Here is a 23,961-nt window from a genome sequence, read left to right on the forward strand (position 1 = left end):
ATACTCTCTGCATTGTAAACCAAAAGTGGGGTTTAAGCGTACGTGAGAAGCTGAAACTGACGTTAAGAATGCTATGAATTGTACCACAGTGATTTGAGAAGGAAAATATATCAGCAAATACATCGTCCTGGAGTACTGTAGGGACCACAACAAAAGAAAACGATGTACGCTGGAATATGTAATTTTACACAACTGTTTCATCCTATATCTAAATAACTGCAGGCACATTAGTATGTTTTATTAATGAAACAACATACAAAGTGGCTCTAAATATTCAAATGTCCTTGTGAAGTGCGGGAGTAGACGACATGCTGCTGACCAAAATATCAAAGTGACAGGAAATGTTAATCATCCGAAGATGAGCATTATAGCCCAAAACCTGTTATGGCATGGAAATAAAGCAGTTTAAACGTATTTGTGGCTAGTTCCGTTATTGAACAAATAGCCGCGGAGCTCACGAGATCCCAGGAGGATGATGTAACAACTTTCTACACCTTGCTGCAAATCGTAACACTTCGGAACACGTCAGCAGTTACTGACTCAGCAGGAAAATAGGTATAAAAACATGGCAAGTATTAGCAGGAGTTACCGTCAACCTGTTTAGGGTCCTCTGCTTTTTATCGTATCTCGACACTACTTCACAGATAAGCGATCAGCATTTTTACTGAGAAGATTATTTTATAGCTCACAACTAAGACATCGTTTCCTGCACTTCTGTTAACGTCCACGGTCACAGAGGAAAACACACTTTGAACGCGAGTCGACTCTAATGCCCAATACTTCGTAATAAGTCGACTACCGTAGTAAAAGTACACGTAAATGAAAGTTCACACACATTATGTTCGATACCAGAGGTCCTATTGCGTTATTTGGTTATTCATTTATTTTTTTAATTTTTGAAACGAATTTTAGGATCGAAAAATGTGGACTTTAACAGATTATGGCAATTGTATCCATTATACAGTTTCATGCTCACGAATTTAATGGAAAAAATTTAATTGATTCCCAACACAAATTTACATCAACCTACACTCAATATTATCACAACTATCAATGAACTAACTAATACAATGGCCCTGACAAATATAGTAAATATTGTTCACATTTTTGTAAGTGCCTAATTAATGTCATGGCCCTGGATACTTCCAGCAAATTTTAAAACTCCACGTTTATCCATGGAAACAGGAGCACATAGTTTTCTTTCTTTATGATCATAGTCAATAAGGCTCACATAGTCTGTCTCAGGATATTTGAAATTGAATCCATCGCAATATCTAATGAGATGAACTTCAAGTCCCTCTCCAGGAACCTTTTCCTCAATGCAACTAACATAAATCTAATGGTTTTTTAATTGTAAACGTCACTAAATGTCAATCCCCTGGTTTAGGGTCGTTGAAATTGTCATCGTTGTTTTCTTTCTCTTCACCCCATTCACTCGATGAATCTTTAATGAAATAGGTTGTGTCTTCATTTCTGTCACTTGCATCTTGTGCACTAACTGTTTTCTTTTCATTTTGGTTCTAGCGTCTTCTCTTTTTCTTCGTTTCTCAGCTGACACAGAATAAGAGATTGTTTCATTTGGCTGAGATAGTACTGATGCTGGCAACACTTTTCCTGACTCTGTTTCTATTTTTCTTTTCCTTTTTGGGTACCTCGAGATTTTTCGTATCTCATGCCCTGGAGTACTTTTATGACTGTTTCTCCCACCACTGCCGGTGTGGACTGACATTCTGGAGGCTCTGCCGTACCAGATTGTGATGACGATAATTTATTAACGACTTTATGTGGCTCGAATGGAGAAATTTCCCAGGCCTGGAATCCAGACTTTAGATTGGCAGCTGCATTAGGATTGATACTCTCCATCAGCTCATTACAAAGAGCAGATAATATTTTCTGTGGAATTGAAGCCTTATTCTCGTGATCGTGCGGTAGCGTTCTCACTTCCCACGCCCGGGTTCTCGGGTTCGATTCCCGGCGGGCTCAGGGATTTTCTCTGCCTCGTGATGGCTGGGTGTTGTGTGATGTCCTTAGGTTTAAGTAGTTCTAAGTTCTAGGGGACTGATGACCATAGATGTTAAGTCCCATAGTGCTCAAAGCCATTTGAATCAGTTTTGGAATGGAATTCAGTTCTCTCTGTTTTCGGGCGCCATTTTATCAACACTGATATCCTTAAGTGGTATGTAAAATGCCATGTCCTGAGGATTTAACACATCTATGGCATTCGGAGGGCAAAAGGTTAATTTAATTTTGGGATCCTTACACGTTTCTAGCACCTGTCTTGAAAAATGGGTGATGGATTGTCACCCCGCACTGCTTTCATTCCTTCTTATTTCCTGGCCCAAGGTATTACAATAGCTTGGAACCAATCTTTGAACGTGACTTCATTGGACCACCCAGACTTCGACCCGTTATACCTGGTTTCTGGGAGCCCTTCTTGTATCCAAATATCTCACATATGCTCAGATTTACAAACGATATATCCAGGCACTAGTTCGCCATTGGCTGTTCCGGCAAACTGCGTACTGGTTCCTCGTTTGTAAATACACTCCTTTCGACCAGATTCATCAGCTAAATTGGTTTCATCGTAATTTAGGATGTTAGAAGGGCTGATACTTTCTAGAGCCATTTCAAGGTTTGCAAAATAGTCCTTAACTGTGTCAATATCAATCTGAAACAGGGATAGCAAAAAGTAATAATTTGGAACTGAGAAAATAAAAATTCCTTTATAAAACAGAAAACTACATAAAATCAACTGTGTCACTAACTACTTAAAACTACGATACCTTTGCTCTCTTAGCAAGGATATTTCTTGAAATTCTCGTTGACAGCATGGTATGTCGACAAATGAAACCGTCCACTCACGCTTCTCCGAGGAAATTGTTTTTGAACTCCTTTTCATTCCGTCTGCTTTTGTCAGGATAATGTTTTGCTTATAACCGAACGTTAAATTTCGAAAATGAAAAGTCTCACTCTGAAACAGTAACCAGATAAGCTGCAATGATTGTTTCTTCCTATACATGAACAGTTTGTTTTCCGTGCTTTCCTACCTGCCTTCCCATTACATGATCTGCCAAGGTAGTTCACGGAATTCCATGCTTCTTTTTAGTATTGCTTATCAATAACGCATTTCAGTTTATATCTTCAGTTGCTTTAGCAAAGTCTTGATATTTAGAAGACATGTCTATCACCTGCTACATTACAGAGAAGACGGCTAATGAAAGTATAAAAATCTCGGCAAGACAACGATGGATTTCTTGGAAAAACAAAATCGCGCCGTAGCCAGCGTAGGTGTTGTGCCTTGTGAGATGTCTGGTGGTCTCTATACTAGAATACTATTTCAGCTTCAGATAAGTTTCAATAACATGGAAAACATATTTCAGTTCTAATATTTTGTTGAGCTGAAAATCATATTATAGAAACATGATTTTTTTGTAATTCAGTAGCCGGCCGGTGAGGTCGAGCGGTTCTAGGCGCTGCAGTCTGGAACTGCGCGGCCGCTACGGTTGCGGGTTGGAAACCTGCCTCGAGCATGGATGTGTGTGATGGCCTTAGGTTTGTTAGGTTTCAGTAGTTCTAAGTTCTAGGGAATTGATGACCTCAGATGTTAAGTCCCATAGTGCTCAGAGCCATTTGAACCATCTCGTATTTCAGTACAGCGTAAAAGGACTAAACGGATCAAAGTCAGACACAGTACTTTTCTTGCTATTTTTGCTGGTCGTGATGGAAATGAAAATGCCGTGTGCCTAGGGCCTCCCGTCGGGTAGACTGTTCGCTTGGTGCAAGTCTTTCGAGTTGACGCCACTTCGGCGACTCGCGTGTCGATGGTGATGAAATGATGATGATTAGGACAACACCCAGTCCCTGAGCGGAGGAAATCTTCAACCCAGCCGGGAATCGAACCCGGGCCGTTAAGTATGACATTCCGTCGCGCTGACATCTCACCCACTAGGGGCGGACGCTGTTGGTGATAATTACTTATATATCATCAGGGACACATAGGTTCCACGCTGCCTTGCGAGGTCAAAAGGGAGATCTTATCAGTCAGCTAGAAGCCAGCAAAAGCGGATAGTACCTAATTATATTCGCATAAACACCTGAATTTAGAATGTGTAGCAACTGATGGAATCTAGACCTCCAGGTCCGTTCCAGATGGTTCTACGGTACTCACAGCTGTTGCTGCTGCCTGTGCTGCTGCTGTCCTGTGTGTTGCATCATAGAAATACAAAAATGAAGTCCAATGCGTGCTGCTAGTACCACTAATAAAATGTGGGTTTTGCTTATCAGTTATCAAATTTCTATGATTTAAGAAAACAGGGATTTCTCTTATTTTATGCTACAGAATTTGTAGCATCTGGATGACAGTGGAAGTGCAACCTGCAGAAAAAGAGAAAGGCGGAACATATCCAACAGATGCATCAGTGCGAAATTTGGAGCAGCAGTGCTAGTTTATTTAAAGAACTGTAAGATATATCTACCAATACTTCCAACTATTAGTGACAGGGGAGTTTGACTTTTTCATCGGCAGCACTCTGTACATGATTTATCACGGTAAAGTTGTGAGACGGTGGGCTGTGCCTGGCTGTCTTCTCACATTATTCCTATTTATATAGTGATTTGCATACGTTTTTCCCTTCACCTCCCTCATCAAGCAGCTGAAATTCCTCCTATGGATCAGTCGCATTGCTCTGCTGGGTTACCATGTCTGCAATGAATCTGCGCGATGTCGCAGTACGTTGTGTTGCTGCAAGCGCTAATACTGACTGGCGTGAAGCAGGCTGTTGCAGCTGCGGGTTGTATTCACCTTTCCAGACCGAATTACGAGAAATATATCTAGGTCTCGAGAACTGATAAATCAAACTCTGACGAATTGGCATGAGGGAAAGACCAAATCTGATTATCGAAGTCGCTGCGGTCCCGAGAGTAACGTCCAGCGCGAAGTCTCCATCCACCTCCCAGAGTCTCCCTCCAGAAAAGCCTCCTCAGTTCCCTTCAAACCACGGTATCTCCGCTTGCCGCACTTCATTCGGCCAATCACCGAGCTGGCCTAACTGTCCCACCAATGAGAGGAGTGACATCGTGACCGCTGTCTCCTACCAATCGCCAATGTCTTTCCGTGACATGTGCTCCACGCTACTGATTGCATATTTCTTTCTTTTCTTTTCATATTAAATTCAGGAGAAAGCTGTAAATAACCACCAATCATGTATTGCTTTTAAAATTACTAATAATTTCTCCGATATCATGCGGATATGGTGACTTCCTTCTCATTGTCTTCGTAGAGATGTTGTGTACTCGGTTCACATTCTGTTTTCTCTTTAATATTTCGAAGAAACGACAATTGAAGTAAACTATTAAGTCTGACAGTAATTAAACATTAATTCAGGCATTATATCACAGAAATGCTGTGATGGTCACACCAGTCTGTTATTCTAAATAATTCGTTCGTTGATTTGTGTTATTAAGTCAATACTTAAAAAATGTAACTGTTATGTATTATTCATGGATCAATAAATGTATATTATTGGAAGATCAAACTCGATTAGTCAAGATTTACATCACTGTTATAATTAAATTGCCAACCTTATTCAACCACGAACACTAACCCACTGATGAGTTCAGGATTTAAGTTAAATTTTGATGGAAGCGCTATAGCTATAATCACTTTTAGTGTTCCATGGGGATATGCTGCCACTTATTGATCTGCAACGATAGTACTGGCAACTGGATTCGTTCACTTATCCATGGAGTTCGTAGCAAGTTGCCGATTGTATTCCGAATACGACCCTTCTGGCATACTTGGCGTCCCTGCCAGCCCTTTTCCATCGGGATATGGGATGCGAATTTGTTTTTTCTTGACCGAAAGTTAGACTTTCTTTTCCATGAACTAATGAACTGAAACATACAGCAAATTAGATATAGTGCAGTGCCATACTGATTTTGCATTTCTTTTCAACCTCTGGTTCCTGTTCACATGTAAATTAATTTTTGCTTACACGATTTTCGGAGTTGTTAGTAAACGGGACATGAGTTTATTCAATACATGGCACGTCTTAGTGTTAGGAAGGTATGACGTTGGTGAATCCAGAGGCAGAATGGGCCGTTGAGAAAAACGGAATGAGTTCTGAAGATGAACAGTTTCAGGGGGAAGAGAATGAGTCCATAAAAGAGACCATATTGGGTACAGAAATAGAGAAATCAGCCACAGTAGACGTCAGTCAGCAGGAAATCTACATCTACATCTACATCCATACTCCGCAAGCCACCTGACGGTGTGTGGCGGAGGGTACCTTGAGTACCTCTATCGGTTCTCCCTTCTATTCCAGTCTCGTATTGTTCGTGGAAAGAAGGATTGTCGGTATGCTTCTATGTGGGCTCTAATCTCTCTGATTTTATCCTCATGGTCTCTTCGCGAGATATACGTAGGAGGGAGCAATATACTGCTTGACTCTTCGGTGACGGTATGTTCTCGAAACTTCAACAAACGCCCGTACCGAGCTACTGAGCGTCTCTACTGCAGAGTTTTCCACTGGAGTTTATCTATCATCTCCGTAACGCTTTCGCGATTACTGAATGATCCTGTAACGAAGCGCACTGCTCTCCGTTAGATCTTCTCTATCTCTTCTATCAACCCTATCTGGTACGGATCCCACACTGCTGAGCAGTATTCAAGAAGTGGGCGAACAAGCGTACTGTAACCTACTTCCTTTGTTTTCGAATTGCATTTCCTTAGGATTCTTCCAATGAATCTCAGTCTGGCATCTGCTTTACGAACGATCAACTTTATATGATCATTCCATTTTAAATCACTCCTAATGCGTACTCCCAGGTAATTTATGGAATTAACTGCTTCCAGTTGCTGACCTTCTATATTGTAGCTAAATGATAATGAATCTATCTTTCTGTGTATTCGCAGCACATTACACTTGTCTACATTGAGATTCAATTGCCACTCCCTGCACCATGCGCCAATTCGCTGCAGATCCTCCTGGATTTCAGTACAGTTTTCCATTGTTACGATTGATGAAGCGGAACAGACTGCACAGAGTGCGACAGCTCAAGTGCATCAGCCAGAGAGGAGGCTCACTCTTGGAGCAGGTACAATATTAGGATTAGGGAACACAAAGCATACGCTCCGATCGCTCAAGGATGCAGCTACAGATTGAGAGAAAGAGATAGAAGGAATGGAGAGAAAGGCGTTTAAGAAATACCGAGAAAAACTGTAGAAGAAACTAGAACAGAAATACGGGGCCACAGTAGCAGCACTCGCAATAATAGTTAAGCAGAATACGAAAGAGATTCAGGAACTCAAGCAAAACTACCAGATGTTCGAAAGCAATTTGCTGGATACGTTTGCGGCGTTGCTTAGCCACGACTCACGTATAAAATAGATAGAGGAAGTATTGGCAGGAATTCCTAAAGAAATTAAAAATCGAGTTGCTAAAGCAGTGTCTAATGTGGACATTAGCTCGGATAAGGCCTCTTCTTCATTGGCAGTTGCGTCGGAGGGGCTACAGCAACTCATGAGATTCTAAGAGACTCGGGAAAAGTGAAATTAAGTATGGAAACAGCGAGAACACAGGTTGTCTCAGGAATTGAGTAGCTCACGCGTAAGAATGTCACAGGCGTAAGGAGCGCAAGGAGGTGTCAGCGCGATAGATGATCATTTACCGTCCACGCTGAAAGGTGTACGCAGCAGTAGCCCAGATCAATTTCTGGAGAGCAGTAGGAGTATTTCGGTGTGGACTCTTGAGTGCAGGATACAACGTGCCGCGACGGACTTCCCATGAGGCCTCGAGGTCAACAGAAATAAGAGTATATGACCACTACTTTTTTTAAAACTACGGAAAACACTGCTTACCCGGGAAACATAATAGAAACATTCACCCGAACATTTGGGCGGAACAGTTCGATTATTCCGTGCCTTTCAGGTCGCCTATACGGTATGGGTTAGATTTTATCTGCAGTTACATCGAGGGGGAAGTCCACAATAAAATGAAGACAGTAGTATAAACCTGTGGTTCCTACAGAGAATTCAGAGAAAAATCGCTAACGACCTACTGGTGAAAGGACGCTCGGGCTCGTGTGATCGAAGTCATGATTTTAGGAAAGAGCTTTACTGATTCGCGCATGCGGAATCCCGTCTAACTTTTCTAGAGAATATTGCAAAAAACAAGTTCCTAGATCAGATGTTTGCAGCGACGGAATTGATTCGTATGTGCTACGGCAAATTCTGCAGTTGTATCAGTTATATTTGGTACGTCGCTGTGGGGAAACTCAGGACGACGTCAGATCACTACTACTAGGATTGGAGAATATTAATGAGAGCGGGAGCAGAGTCTTTCATTACAGCAACGATCAACCTCCAACGAGACCACAACGAAACTATAATGGGAGATGAAAGGACAGATTAAGATTTGGTACATTAACCAGCAGAACCACCATAGTTGGAGTAACAGTAACAGCAATAGGAACAGTTTCGACTACAGAGACGAGCTGCCACGTAGTTGCAACAAGGATAGGTAGGGTGCGCAAAAAATTGAAATCAGGTCACCAAATCACAGGCCAGAACAGCCACGAACTGACGATAACCGTAAATGAGCTATAGAAACTCACAAACGGAGGTGTATGGTGACATATTTCTTTTGAGTGTAATTATGAATTTTAGGTATATTAGCGACGTCGTCTTTTACGAAATAGTTGTGGGGTGATTACATCAAGTTTATGTTGGGCATGTAAATAATGAGGCACTTCAAAATGAAGTTATGAATTTTTTATGAGTATGGAGGGAGAGAGGATTGTTGATGTCACTTTGATGCGCACATTTACAGTTAGAGTCAAGTACGCAGAGTACAGTGCTTTGGGGGGAGTATGAGCAGCCATACACAAAAATAGATAAAAGCAGCACGACTAATGGTCGCACTGCATTTCAGCGAAGCATATGACAGATTAAGTGATCGCACTCTGATGAAAAGCTGCTGAGGTAGCAGATAAGCAACTCAGGGAAGTGCGCGGTACGGGGAAAAGGTGGTGGTTTCAATACCTGTTTAGAAAAGAAGATTTTATTTCCATGTAAGTCTGTCAGCGTTATAAATAACATCGACCACGAAATATGCAGTATCAGGAGACTTCTCCGCATCAAACTACGCCCCGCGCCAGAGAGTGTTGAAACACAAAATAATAATGAAGAGTTAGAGACCATTACGGGAGGTAGTGTTCTTACTGCGGCTAAATGACTTGATTTCACTGGGAGAAAAGGGTAAAGTTTACTCCGTAGTTCCATTTTTCCAGATCCAATTGGACATTTGTGGTAAGGACTATGGGACCAAACTGCTGAGGTCATCACTCCCTAGGCTTACGCACTACTTAATCTAACTTAAACTAACTTACGCTAAGGACAACACACACACCCATGCCCGAGGGAGGACTCGAACCTCCGATGGGAAGAGCAGTGCGAACCGTGACAAGACGCCAAGACTGCATGGCTATCCCTCTTTCCAGATCACAGCACAACACCTAGCCATAAGACAAAACAGTAATGCGTGAATAATACTGACAGCATCCCGAAAAAGTGTTTATAAAGAACCTTTTGGAGGTGTGTTTCAGAAATTAACCTCATAAAAAAACAGAGTCAGGCCACAGCAGTTAATGGAAGACACCAGGTGACAGAGGAGAAGCCGTAGTGGAACTTAAATGGAGATCTTTCACATATCCGAAGACGCATCGTTTGCAGAAGAAGACGGCAGTCGACGACACTGACAGCACCACAAACAACAGCGCTATGGTATGCTAATTTATAGTTTTGCCTTTTCACCATTTCAACATCGTACCCATAATCTATGATGTAAATAATTTGAATTATGTAATTTTGTGCCGATGAACTGAATAATTATGTGTATAATATGTGATAATCAGATTTTTTCACCTCCAGGTAGTTTGTATCTGCGTTCAGCATGTATTATCAGTTGTTATCTGTAATTATTATACACAGCCGTTTGCCGCCTGTTTTCTGTTTACGTTGTAGGATTTGTAAAGGAGAGAGAGGACCATGAACCTTTTTATTGGTAAAGAATGAAGTAGCATATTTCCAAGGTACCGAAGAGTGGAGCTCCACAGAAATAAAAAGATACCGATGGAGTGGGGATTTTCCCATACGACAATTTCACGAGTGTATCGTGCATATTCGTGACAGCAGTGCAACCCTTCCGGAAAGTGCTGCAGATTTCAATGCTGGGCAATCAACAAGTGTCAGCGTGCGAACCATTCAACGAAACATCATCGATATTGATTTTCGGAGCCGAAGGCCCACTTGTGTACCCTCGATGACTGCACGACACAAAGCTTTACGCCTCACCTGGGCCCTTCAACAGCGACTGTGGACTGTTGACGACTGGAAATATGTTGCCTGGTCGGACGAGTATCGTTTCAAATTGTATCGAGCGGATGGACGTGTATGGATATGGAGACAACCACATAAATCCATGGACCCTTCATGTCAGCATGGGAGTGTTCAAGCTGGTGGAGGCTCTGTAATGACGTGGGGCGTGTTCAGTTGGAGTGATATGGGACTTCTGATACGTCTAGATACGACTCTGACATGTGACGCGTACGTAAGCTTCCCGTCTGATCACCTCAGTCCATTCATGTCCATTGTGTATTCCGATGGACATGGTAATTTCAGCATGACTGGTGTGACCCATTCTTGAGTACTGCTCTAGTGTTTGGGAACCGTACCAGGTTGTAATGAAGGAAGACATCGAAGACATTCAGAGGCCTGCGTTACCGGTAGATTAGAACAGAACGTAAGTGTTACGGACATGCTTCGGGCACTTGAATGGGATTCCCTGCAGGGAAGTCGACATTATTTTCGAGGAACACATTGAGATAATTTAGAGAACCCGAATTTGAAGCTGACTTATGAAAGGTTCTACTGTTGCAACATACAGTGCGCATAATGACCTCGAATATAAGATACGGGAAATTAGGACTCATACGGAGGCATATAGACAGTCGTTTCTTCCTCGCATTATTTACGGGTGGAACAAGAAAGGAACTGACTAGTAGTGGTAGAGAGTACCCTCCGCCACGCACCGTACGGTGGCCTGCGAAGTATATACGTAGATGTAAAAGAAGCCGGAGGCAGGTCACGCGCCTATGGCGTTTCACTGTTCCTGAGTCACAACAAGAGGCTCAGAAGCTCTACCTTCCACTAATCAGCTGCAGTTGAAACAAAACTACTAAGGCAACCAGTTTACCACACGCTGAAAACATACTTCTGTTACTCGTCATGCAGAGCGGCGAGGCCCGATTTCCAATTATTATGGCTAACTTTTATCATATGGAAAGAACAATGTGAATACAGGTTTGCCATCGCTTTCAGTATCTTAGAACACCATGTTTGTCTCCTGGCAAGACCTGTGTTAGTGATTATGCGTTGCGACTCACATTCACGTGCTTGATTATGCAAAAACAGCCTATAACACATATCCTCATCTTCATTCAACTTTGCATAAACGTCACTGACCTCATTGCTGCCACATATTCAGGGTACGCTTAGAAGATGCCACGGCAACAAACGATGCCGGTGTCGGAAGGGCGTCTGAAAGCTTCCTATGTGTCATTACGTTATGGCGATTCCAGCCTCTCGCGTCTTTTTTCTAAAAACACTGTTCCTGAACGTGTCACGCACCGTCATCAATGTGCAGTGAGCGTGAGTTCTTTCAAATCACGATAACTGCCGTGTGCCTTTCTCGCAAAACAAAGCGTCGTAAATTGGTGAAATGTTACCCCAAACACAGGCACTCGTATGAACCTCTACGTGCGGCAGTGTATACTGCATTTGTTGTGTTTTTAAACGTTTTACAGGTCTACATATTTATAATACACGTCTAAAATTCTCTTTCAAAATACTTACTATTACACAGTCTTCTAGATTTTACAGTTACTCTCTTATGTTTTTGTATGTTTTGATTTGTTTCCGATATTCATTTCTACATATTGCATTCTTGTCTCAGGTATATTTTTTGTTATGTTTGTAACACATTTGACCCTCAAATGAACATATATGTTACTCGTTTCATTGTAATGTTCTGTATACATTTTGATTTTCTTCGCATTGTAAAATGCATCCCTCATGTTTTATAGTAATGGCCTGTACATAATCTGCGTTTGCTCGATTTGTGCTACACATGTCATGTTATTGAGAGTGCTGTCTACTGTACATTTCGTTCTGACATGTGATGACACGTCTCTACAGTGAACACCACGAACAAGTACAAAATATTCTTGTGTGGTTTCTTTTGTAGTAATGATTCGGAACATATATATTCGCAAAGATGTCATGAAAATTTTACCATTACGTAAACACAACGTGTTTATGCTCACCCTTAGACAGCTGCAGACGACACAATTTGTAGGTATAATTATCAACTCAAATGTTTGTTTATCTGTACATTTATGTCACTGTTAATACATATTCATGTCAGTTCCGTTATTTGCGTGTTTGTCACTATGGTTATCTACACGTTGTCACGCTAGTGATAGTAACTCGACAGTTACAACATTTTAAAACAGCCAACCCCTAAATAGTTCATACATTTTGACCGCACATTTTCATGTGCAATTTATTGTTTGGTGTCAGTAATCCTAGTTTATTGTATAGATGAATCAGTTTTGTTTTTGGAATTTTATGACCATGACGTAGGGAATGTCTAGGTGGAACGATTCTTGGCAATTTCAATGAGACAGTATTTTGATGTTTTTACTTTTCTCCACAACGTCTTCAGTGAAAGAGCGAATGTGGAAGTTGTAATTGGATCAATAAGTAAGTTTTTCAGGGATAAAAAAATTTTCCATCTATATTTTCCTAATCTTCTGGGATTTTATTCTCGCCTCTGTTAAGTTCTGGCTTGAGGAAAATTTTTGCAAAGGTCTCATCAAAATTTTTGATGAAACTTCTCCTGGCGACAGTTTTAAGAGCTAGTACGATGTGAGACGTAGGCCTGTGCCAGGATTGCTTCCCACATTCTTATTCCTATTTATTTAGTCGTCTGCATACGTCTTGCCTGCAACCTTCATTCTCTCATTCGATATCTGCTTTCCTTGATCAAATTGTTTTAACGCTTAACTACATAAATGGTAATGGGCAGCAATGCACTTTTATTCCAACTCTACTCTGATACTGAGGAAACCTGTTATTACTTGAGGTTTACAGACCTTCTCTACTTCGTAGCTTTCGGTTCACAGGAACCTTCTACTTCGAGAATGAACCAGTCTTTCCCACGGGCCAAGAACACTAAATGCAGCTCAGAGACTGAGTTCACATCACTGGGAGGAGTAAACACACGTCGGTCATGCCAGAATATTCCGACACTCGACCAGGACAAAAGCTTTCCACTGGACAGGTGGACCGAGAATCCAGTTCAGGCAATAAGAGATGGAAGTCTTAGGAATATGGAGAGGCACATATTCTATATTACTAAACTGCCACAGAGAGTTCGGGCGACCACTTGATGAAACTACCGTTTTGTGATGTTACTGGACAGCCTTCCAGATTCTGATATATTACCACATCTGCACCAGAGAAAATTTGCACTTCAGTTTTCCGTAAGAAGAACAGTCCAAAACATACCTAAATTCACAAGAATACGCAGAGAATGGTGTTTTGGGCCTCCTCCCGTTACGATAGCATGTTTCTGATCAGCTTTCTGGTATCTAAATTGTTGGCGCGAGACAGCTGGCTCGACGCCACTCCTCTCATTGGAGAGATATTTAAGCCTTTTCGGAGACTGGCCGAATTAAGTGTGCCAAGCGGACACACCGAGGGCTGAAGGGAGCTGAAGGGCTTTTCTGGAGGGAGATTCTGGGAGTTTCATGAAGACTTCGCGCTCGACGCTACTCTCATGACTGCAGCGACTTTGATAATCCCATTTGGACTTGGGCCTCACGCCAGGTCGTGAGAGTTTGGTATCAGTTCTCGAGACTTAGCTATATCTCTCGCCATCGCGTCTGGGAATATGGGTACACACCGCATTTGCAACAGCTGCTCCGTGCCAGTCAGTACTAGCGCTTACACCAACACCAAGTACGGCAACATCACGCAGAATAATTGCAGACGTAGTAAGCTTGCACAGTAACGCAATAGATCGCTTATCTCTTTCCGTAACATGCGCTTCACGCAACTGACTACATACTTCTTTCTTTCCCTGTCATGTTAAATTCAGGGAAATACTATGACTAACCATTACCATCACCTTTAAAATGACTAATAATTTCTTTCAGATCATACTGATATGGTGACTTCCTTCTTCTTATGTTCATAGAAACGTAGTGTACTCAGTTCTCATTCTTGTTTTTACTCGAATGTTTTGAAGTTACAGCAGTCTAATTAAACTGCTATTTCCAACAGTAATTAAACATTTTAAACATTTACTCAACCAAAATTACCCACGAATACGTTGGTGGCGACAGTAGTCTGTTTTCTTTTTTTTCAAATCAATCGTTCATTGATCTGTGTTATTAAGTCTGTGTCTATAAAATATAATATTCATGTGTTATTCATGGACCAATAAATGCATAGTGTTAGAAGATAAAACTCGATGATTCAAGAATTACATCAATGTTATAATTAAACTTCCAATGCCCTCCAACCATAAACACTTAAATGATAAATTCAGGATTTAGATTAGTGTTTACCGCAAGCATCACAGTTTAATTAATAATCACTCTTAGTGTTTCATGAGGATATGCGCCGCTTTCTGATTTGTGGTGGTAGTACTGACGACTTAATTTATTTTCCTACCGACGGAGGTTCGTAGCAAGTTGCCGGTTGTATTCACACGACTTCTGGCAGAAGGAATAGCATGGAAACAGTTGATTTCTAAAATATCCGTATAAACAAAAGCATTTTTTTTTCATATGTGCATGGCATTAATTGTGTATATAAAATGTCAATTCCTCTTCATAAAGTAGCGCGAGGTAGAACTGTAAAGAAAGTTAATGTTCACTCTCTAAATGATTACTGTTGTGGCACAAATAACGTTGTTAGTTTTGCCTATGACCTAAACGCCATTTAGGAGGTACGTTTGTAAATGAGATAATTGGTCAAGAAATAGCACAAAAGAAGTCATGAAGAGTTTGTTACATTGGAATTGTGTGCTAAATATGAAAGTATTTACTACAGTGGATTGTTTCGAACTCAGTACAACCAACTGATTGATAGTTACATAAAAGTAATACCATTCACATTGTATAATGTTTGGCCACAAAACTCAATTCAGTGTCAGTTTGATTTTATTAAGTCAGATACAACTGTTGGAGATGTTTCACAGATTTTTGTGAATCGGTACCACCTAATCTTTTCAACATATGATATTTTAATAAGTATTGAAGGTGAATAATTGTTTGTCCGTACTACGCGAACGTCCAGCACTTTGTTTACAGTTGTGAGTGTTCCACACACCAGAGCTGAAAGCAAGAACACACCGCCGATATATGTGCATAACATGTGTTACAATCCGCCGATACGACCATTCAGGTTCCAGCTGGCCCACAATGCGACCCCGTTCAAACGGCTGCAATTGTTCAGCAGAAGTACGTACTCGTCGACGGGGCTTGGTTCATCCTTGAATGAATGTTGCAAACACTATTCACCTCCGATTCAGCATAGTTACTGCCTTCGAAGCAAGGACAGAAGATGCACAGACTAGCCTTCTGAGCGCCATATCATCGCCGATGACAATGTCAAATGGATCACTGACAGTACAACCCCTCAGTATGCACATTCCCCGGTACAACTGAACACAGTCCTTGTGGGTGTTTTATATTTTTCGGCTGTGTGTGTTACAATTACTTCAGTGTAGAGTACATTCGTTTTAAATACTTGATCTTTTTGCCAGTCATTAGATCTATGTTGTTCATTCTTTTTAAAATGTAAATAAATATACATCTGTCTCAAAACAGGCCGGAGCTGCCTTTTAGTTTCGGCGCTCCGGGCCTCCAACGGGCTTAGTCCGCCACTGGTAAAATCACAAAAACATCCCCTGCTTTGCCTTTAACTTCTCCTTCTAATAAGGAGTGGTCACAGAAATATGGCTTAAAGTCAATTAATATTTAAAATGCTTACAATAGTATGTAGTTATATGTAAGGAACTTCAGTCTTCTCTGGTTGATGAAACTTCCGTAATAATGGTACTATAATTTTTTTTGTTCACCTGATTTATCGCATAATTCAATAACAAAAAATACTTAACGGAAAACGCTGCCTCCAGTTCAACATAGAATGGAAATGATGTTCTGCATCTCTGGTGTTAATGTGTCCCGGCTGCTAATGCAGAGAGTTGCAGTTAAAAATACGGGGTTGGTCACAAATATGGATGCACATAAAACACACATCATAAGCATGCGTAATACAGTGTAAGAAAGTCGTTGACATTCAATACAGGTCCTGTACGTTCTTAAAGGGAATCTTATATCATTCTTCTTGCAAAGTAGTGACAAGTTCAAGTAACATTGGTAGAGGGTGATAGAGGCTACACATGCTTCCCTCCAAAGAAGACCACAAAGGCTCAATAATACTGAGATCTGATAACCGTGGTGGCCAGTGGAGAAGCGACTATTCATCGTCGTGCTCACAAAACCTGTCCTGGACGATGCGAGCTGTGTGTGCAGGGGCCCTATCATCTCGGAACACAGCATCACCACTCGGGAACAAACATTGTACCAAGGATAGGACCGGATCAGAAAAATGCTCACATATTGGGAGTAATGCGACGTTGCAGATTAGCCATGGGATCCGTCAAATACCACGATATCGCCGAAGAAATCATCACCGTATCCACGTCATGTTTCACTCTTGGCAGCAAGCACTCTGTATCCTAATCTTCGGACTGTGTACGTAGACGTGAACTTGGCCAGAAGCTGCAAACAATGTCAAACAAAATTCAATCGACCAAATGAATTTCTTTCACTGCTGTATAGTCCAAGTCTTATAGCTTCGGCACCCTGTTTTCCTGTTACGCGAATTTGCATCACTATTGGGTGGTTTTGCAATTCTTGCCCACCCTGCAGTCCCCTGCTTATGAAGCTCCCTTCGTGTTGTTTTGGTGTTGACAGAATTTGCGAGTGCAACATTGAGTTCTGCAGTGATTTGCGCAGCTGCCGTCCCTTTGTTTTATGTCAAAATCCTCTTCAATGATCGTCTGTCAGAATCATTCAACACATACTTTCATCCGAATTGTGATTTAGCGGATGACGTTTTTCCGCTTTCCCTGTATGCGGTATAAATCTTGGAACGTCAAATACTTCGGCTTCGCTGGCTACAGAAGCACCCCCTAAACGAGCGCCAACAATTTTCCTACGTTCGAATTCACTTAGCTGCGACATAATGCACTCACAGCTACACAGAACACTGTTGTTACGACTGATACTTGCAACGTATTGAAGACACTGCAAAGGTGCCGTTCGTAGTCAAATACAACAGTGCTGCCCCGCAGGCTTAGCTAAGATCTGTATTTATATTCAAGCATGCATTTCTTGCTGTGTTTCCATACTTTTGTCGACACTCTGTTTGCAGTACTTTTGAGGAAAGACAGTGGACTGGACTGTTACCATATTGGTTAGACTTACCTAACATGGAATTTGCTCGACTTTTAGACATTTTTGAACTGCATATCAACACGAAGAGGGTGCAAAAAATGGCTCTGAGCAGTATGGGACCTAACATCTGAGGTCATCAGTCTCCTAGACTTAGAACTACTTACACCTAACTAACCTAAGGACATCACACACGTCCATGCCCGAGGCACGATTCTAACATGCGGCCGTAGCAGTCGCTCGGTTCCGAACTGAAGCGCCTAGAACCGCACAGCCATCACGGCCGGCACACGAAGAGGGGCAGCAGCCTTTTCAGTAGTTGCAAGGGCAACAGTCTGGATGATTGATTAATCTGTTCTTGTAACACCAACCAAAACGGCCTTCCTGTGCTGGCACTGCGAACGGCTGAAAGCAAGGGGGAACTACAGCCATAATTTTTCCCGAGGGCATGCAGCTTTACTGTATGATTAAATGTTGATGGCGTTCTCATGGATAAAACATTCCGGAGGTAAACTAGTCCCCCATTCGGATCTGCGGGCTGGGACTACTTAGGAGGACGTTGTTATCAGGAGGAGGAAAACTGGAATTCTACGGATCGGAGCGTGGAATGTCAGATCCCTTAATCGGGCAAGTAGGTTAGAAAATTTAAAAAGAGAAACGGATAGGTCACAGTTACATATAGTGGGAATAAGTGAAGTTCGGTGGCAGGAAGAACAAGACTTCTGGTCAGGTGAGTACAGGATTGTAAATACAGATTCAAGTAGGGATAACGCAGGAGTAGGTTTAATAATGAATAGGAAAATAGTAATGCGAGTAAGCTACTACAAACAGCATAGTGAATCCATTATTGTGGCCAAGATAGATACGAAGCCCACGTCTACCACAGCAGAACAAGTTTATATGCCAACTAGCTCCGCAAATGACGAAGAGATTGATTAAATGTATGATGAGATAAAAGAAATTATTCAGATAGTGAATGGAGACGAAAATTTAATAGTCACAGGTGACTCGAACTCGATAGTAGGAAAAGGAAGAGAAGGGAACGTAGCAGGTGTATATGGAATTGGAGTAAGGAATGAAAGACGAAGCCGCCTGGTAAAATTTTCCACAGAGCATAACTTAATCGTAGCTAACACTTCTTTCAAGAATCATGAAAGAAGGTTGTATACGTGGAAAAAGCCTGGAGATACTGGAAGGTCTCAGATAGATTATTTAATGGTAAGACAGAGATTCAGGAACCAGGTTTTAAATTGTAAGGCATTTCCAGGGCCAGATGTGGACTCTGATCACAATTTATTGGTTATGAACTGTGGATTAAAACTGAAGAAACTGCAAAAAGGTGGGAATTTGAGGAGATGGGATCTCGATAACCTGAACGAACCAGAGCTTGTAGAGAGCTTCAGGGAGAGCATTAGGGAACGATTGACAAGAATGGGGGGAAGAAATACAGTAGAAGAAGAATGGGTAGCTTTGAGAGATGAAGTAGTGAAAGCAGCAGAGGATCAAGTAGGTAAAAAGACGAGGGCTAGTAGAACTCCTTCGGTAACAGAAGAAATATTGAACTTAATTAATGAAAGGAGAAAATATAAAAATTCAGTAAATGAAGCACGCAAAAAGGGATACAGACGTCTCAAAAATGAGATCGACAGGAAGTGCAAAATGGCTAAGCAGGGATGGCTAGAGGACAAATGTAAGGACGTAGAGGCTTATTCACTAGGGGTAAGATAGATACTGCCTACAGGAAAATTAAAGAGACCTTTGGAGAAAAGAGAACCACTTGTATGAATATCAAGAGCTCAGACGGAAACCCAGTTCTAAGCAAAGAAGGGAAAGCAGAAAGGAGGAAGGAGTATATAGAGGGTTTATACAAGGGCGATGTACTTGAGGACAATATTATGGAAATGGAAGAGGATGTAGATGAAGATGAAATGGGAGATACGATACTGCGTGAAGAGTTTGACAGAGCACTGAAAGACCTGAGTCGAAACAAGGCCCGGGGAGTAGCCAACATTCCATCGACCGCCTTGGGAGAGCCAGGCCTAACAAAACTCGATGTTCTTGTGGGCAAGATGTATGAGGCAGGCGAAATACCCTGAGACTTCAAGAGGAATATAATAATTCCATTCCCAAAGAAAGCAAGTGTTGACAGATGTGAAAATTACCGAACTATCTGTTTAAAAAGCCACAGCTGTAAAATACTAACACGAATTCTTTACAGGCGAATGGAAAAGCTTGTAGCAGCCGACCTCGGAGAAGATCAGTTTGGATTCCGTAGAAATGTTGGAACACGTGATGCAATATTGAACCTACGACTTATCTTAGAAAATAGATTAAGAAAAGGCAAAACTACGTTTCCAGCATTTGTAGACTTAGAGAAAAATTTTGACAATGTTGACTGGAATACTCTCTTTCACATTCTGAAGCTGGCAGGGGTTAAATACAGGGAGCGAAAGGCTATTTACAATTTGTACAGAAACCAGATGGCAGTTATAAGAGTCGAGGGGCATGAAAGGGAAGCAGAGGTTGGGAAGGAAGTGAGACAGGGTTGTAGCCTATCCCCGATGTTATTCAATCTGTATATTCAACAAGCGGTAAAGGAAACAAAATAAAAATTCGGGGTAAGAATTATAATCCATGGAGAAGAAATAAAAACTTTGAGTTTCGCCGATGACATTGCAATTCTGTCAGAGATAGCTAAGGACCTGGAAGACCAGCTGAACGGAATGGACAGTGTCTTGAAAGGAGGATATAAGATGAACATCAACAAAACCAAAACGAGGGTACTGAAATTTAGTCGTATTAAATCTACATCTACATCTATATCTACATTTATACTCCGCAAGCCACCCAACGGTGTGTGGCGGAGGGCACTTTACTTGCCACTGTCATTACCTCCCTTTCCTGTTCCAGTCGCGTATGGTTCGCGGGAAGAACGACTGTCTGAATGCCTCCGTGCACGCTCTAATCTCTCTAATTTTACATTCGTGATCTCCTCGGGAGGTATAAGTAGGGGGAAGGAATATATTCGATACCTCATCCAGAAACGCACCCTCTCGAAACCTGCACAGCAAGCTACACCGCGATGCAGAGCGCCTCTCTTGCAGAATCTGCCACTTGAGTTTGTTAAACATCTCCGTAACGCTATCACGGTTACCAAATAACCCTGTGACGAAAAGCGCCGCTCTTCTTTGGATCTTCTCTATCTCCTCCGTCAACCCGAGCTGGTACGGATCCCACACTGATGAGCAATACTCAAGTATAGATCGAACGAGTGTTTTGTAAGCCACCTCCATTGTTGATGGACTACATTTTCTAAGGACTCTCCCAATGAATCTCAACCTGGTACCCGCCTTACCAACAATTAATTTTATATGATCGTCCCACTTCAAATCGTTCCACACGCATACTCCCAGATATTTTACAGAAGTAACTGCTACCAGTGTTTGTTCCGCTATCATATAATCATACAATAAAGGATTCTTCTTTCTATGTATTCGCAATACATTACATTTGTCTATGTTAAGGGTCAGTTGCCACTCCCTGCACCAAGTGCCTATCCACTGCAGATCTTCCTGCATTTCGCTACAATTTTCTAATGCTGCAACTTCTTTGTATACTACAGCGTCATCCGCGAAAAGCCGCATGGGACTTCCGACACTATCTACTAGGTCATTTATATATATTGTGAAAAGCAATGGTCCCATAACACTCCCCTGTGGCACGCCAGAGGTTACTTTAACGTCTATAGACGTCTCTCCATTGATAACAACATGCTTTGTTCTGTTTGCTAAAAACTCTTCAATCCAGCCACACAGCTGGTCTGATATTCCGTAGGCTCTTACTTTGTTTATCAGGCGACAGTGCGGAACTGTATCGAACGCCTTCCGGAAGTCAAGAAAAATAGCATCTACCTGGGAGCCTGTATCTAATATTTTCTGGGTCTCATGAACAAATAAAGCGAGTTGGGTCTCACACGATCGCCGTTTACGGAATCCATGTTGATTCCTACATAGTAGATTCTGGGTTTCCAAAAACGACATGATACTCGAGCAAAAAACATGTTCTAAAATTCTACAAGAGATCGACGTCAGAGATATAGGTCTATAGTTTTGCGCATCTGCTCGACGACCATTCTTGAAGACTGGGAATACCTGTCTATTTTCCAATCATTTTGAACCTTCCGTTCCTCTAGAGACTTGCGGTACACGGCTGTTAGAAGGGGGACAAGTTCTTTCACGTACTCTGTGTAGAATCGAATTGGTATCCCGTCAGGTCCAGTGGACTTTCCTCTGTTGAGTGATTCCAGTTGCTTTTCTATTCCTTGGACACTTATTTAGATGTCAGCTATTTTTTCGTTTGTGCGAGGAGTTAGAGAAGGAACTGCAGTGCGGTCTTCCTCCGTGAAACAGCTTTGGAAAATGGTGGCTAGTATTTCAGCTTTACGCGTGTCATCCTCTGTTTCAATGCCGTCATCATCCCGGAGTGTCTGGATATGCTGTTTCGAGCCACTTACTGATTTAACGTAAGACCAGAACTTCCTAGGATTTTCTGTCAAGTCGGTACATAGAATTTTACTTTCGAATTCACTGAACGCTTCACGCATAGCCCTCCTTACGCTAACTTTGACATCGTTTAGCTTCTGTTTGTCTGAGAGGTTTTGGCTGCGTTTAAACTTAGAGTGAAGCTCTCTTTGCTTTCGCAGTAGTTTCCTAACTTTGTTGTTGTACCACGGTGGGTTTTTCCCGTCCCTCACAATTTTACTCGGCACGTACCTGTCTAAAACGCATTTTACGATTGCCTTGAACTTTTTCCATAAACACTGAACATTGTCAGTGTCGGAACAGAAATATTCGTTTTGATCTGTTAGGTAGTCTGAAATCTGCCTTCTATTACTCTTGCTAAACAGATAAACCTTCCTCCCTTTTTTTATATTCCTACTAACTCCCATATTCAGGGATGCTGCAACGGCCTTATAATCACTGATTCCCTGTTCTGTACATACAGAGTCGATTGGTTCGGGTCTGTTTGTTATCAGTAGGTCCAAGATGTCATCTCTATGAGTCGGATCTCTGTTTAATTGCTGGAGGTAATTTTCGGATAGTGCACTCAGTATAATGTCACTCGATACTCTGTCCCTACCACCCGTCTTAAACATCTGAGTGTCCCAGTCTATATCTGGTAAATTGAAATCTCCACCTAAGACTATAACATGCTGAGAAAATTTATGTGAAATGTATTCCAAATTTTCTCTCAGTTGTTCTGTCACTAATGCTGCTGAGTCGGGAGGTCGGTAAAAGGAGCCAATTATTAACTTAGCTCGGTTGTTGAGTGTAACCTCCACCCATAATAATTCACAGGAACTATCCACTTCTATTTTACTACAGGATAAACTACTTCTAACAGCGACGAACACTGCACCATCGGTTGCATGCAATCTATCCTTTTTAAACACCGTCTGTACCTTTGTGAAAATTTCGGCAGAATTTATCTCTGGCTTCAACCAGCTTTCTGTACCTATAACGATTTCGGCTTCGGTGCTTTCTACCAGCGCTTGAAGTTCCAGTACTTTACCAACGCAGCTTCGACAGTTTACAATTACAATACCGATTGCTGCTTGGTCCCCGCATCTCCTGACTTTGCCCTGCACCCGTTGAGGCTGTTGCCCTTTCTGTACTTGCTCAAGGCCATCTAACCTAAAAAACCGCCCAGCCCACGCCACACAACCCCTGCTACCCGTGTAGCCGCTTGTTGCGTGTAGTGGACTCCTGACCTATCCAGCGGTACCCGAAACCCCACCACCCTACGGCGCAAGTCGAGGAATCTGCAGCCCACACGGTCGCAGAACCGTCTCAGCCTCTGATTCAGACCCTCCACTCGGCTCTGTACCAAAGGTCCGCAGTCAGTCCTGTCGACGAAGCTGCAGATGGTGAGCTCTGCTTTCATCACGCTAGCAAGACTGGCAGTCTTCACCAAATCAGATAGCAGCCGGAAGCCAGAGAGGATTTCCTCGGATCCATAGCGACACACATCATTGGAGCCGACATGAGCGACCACCTGCAGATGGGTGCACCCTGTACCCTTCATGGCATCCGGAAGGACCCTTTCCACATTTGGAATGACTCCCTCCGGTATGCACATGGAGTGCACATTGGTTTTCTTACCCTCTCTTGCTGCCATATCCCTAAGGGGCCCCATTACGCGCCTGACGTTGGAGCTCCCAACTACCAGTAAGCCCACCCTCTGCGACCGCCCGGATCTTGCAGACTGAGGGGCAACCTCTGGAACAGGACAAGCAGCCATGCCAGGCCGAAGATCAGTATCAGCCTGAGACAGAGCCTGAAACCGGTTCGTCAGACAAACTGGAGAGGCCTT

The sequence above is a fragment of the Schistocerca serialis genome, chromosome 3 (genome assembly GCF_023864345.2).
Source record: "Schistocerca serialis cubense isolate TAMUIC-IGC-003099 chromosome 3, iqSchSeri2.2, whole genome shotgun sequence".
Taxonomy (NCBI): Eukaryota; Metazoa; Arthropoda; class Insecta; order Orthoptera; family Acrididae; genus Schistocerca; species Schistocerca serialis.